The sequence below is a fragment of the Crinia signifera genome, chromosome 2 (assembly GCF_055691185.1).
Source record: "Crinia signifera chromosome 2, ASM5569118v1, whole genome shotgun sequence".
NCBI classification, from domain to species: domain Eukaryota; kingdom Metazoa; phylum Chordata; class Amphibia; order Anura; family Myobatrachidae; genus Crinia; species Crinia signifera.
Genome location: NC_139218.1, coordinates 395,278,303 through 395,279,285, shown reverse-complemented (window position 1 = coordinate 395,279,285; position 983 = coordinate 395,278,303). Strand labels below are relative to the sequence as shown.

Below are 983 nucleotides of genomic sequence, written 5' to 3'. Positions count from 1 at the left end.
ATACCATGCAAATACATGCTGCAAAGGTTCGTAATATTTTAATATTTTGGAGTCTTGCTTCGGACCCTCCTCTGACACAAGATATAATTTGTAATGGACCCAAATGCAATGATACGGGTAACAGGTTTACATTACTATTGTTGAAACCGAATTTAATGGGTAAAGGGAAAGATATGAATGCTCTTCGTATACATTCGTTACTTCTGCTGTCTGAATGTGTGATACAGCACTGGATATTCCCTGATGGTCCCCCAGGAGGTACTGATCCAGCCAGTCGCTACTTAGCTGCTGAGTTCAGATGGGATCAGGCGGCCCAGCGTTGTATGGCTGTATATGGCATCAGATGAGAGAGCCCCAAATGGAACTAGGAGCCAGTTGTCACTTCTGCTTTTCCCCGATGTAGCTCAGGAGAATGAGAGAGTGAGCGAGTCCAGATGCGAGATGAAAGTAAATTAGAATGAATAAGAAAGAATAAGAGGGATAAGGAGAAATATGCTCACAGAGTAATGGTATATGTGCCCACTGCTGGATTCAATGAATTCGTGGTCACTGAGCCAGTAATGGGAAATACTGCACACAATGCCACATACAGGGGTGAGTAAGGTCTTTATAAATCTTAAATCGTTGTATGTGCAAGATATATTTATTCATCAGCAGCATACATCACAGCATGTGGTTTCAAGCATGTATCAAAACAGTTGTGGCATGTGATGGCTCCACTAGGAAGCCTGTTGCCCTCCTGCACACCAAATTCAAAGATATTTTTTAGAGAAGAAAAACCCCAAATTTTCTTAAATAGACTAGAGGGGGTGCTGTTCCCGGCAGTCAGGCATGTAGCATATTGGACAAAGAAAGAAAGAGACTGCTCAGAGGGGAACGCACTAAAGAAATAGAATCATAAAAAATAACTTTTAATACATCATAGTTAATAGTCCCACAATTAGCTTAAATGGGAGTACAGCGAAAAGTAAGAGTTTAAAATA

At 40.9% G+C, this 983-nt stretch overlaps 1 pseudogene; it reads right to left on the bottom strand.

Annotated features, from left to right (window-relative positions):
• Positions 1-218: 218 nt before the first annotated feature.
• Positions 219-335, bottom strand: LOC146060832 (5S ribosomal RNA; annotated as a pseudogene).
• Positions 336-983: the final 648 nt, after the last annotated feature.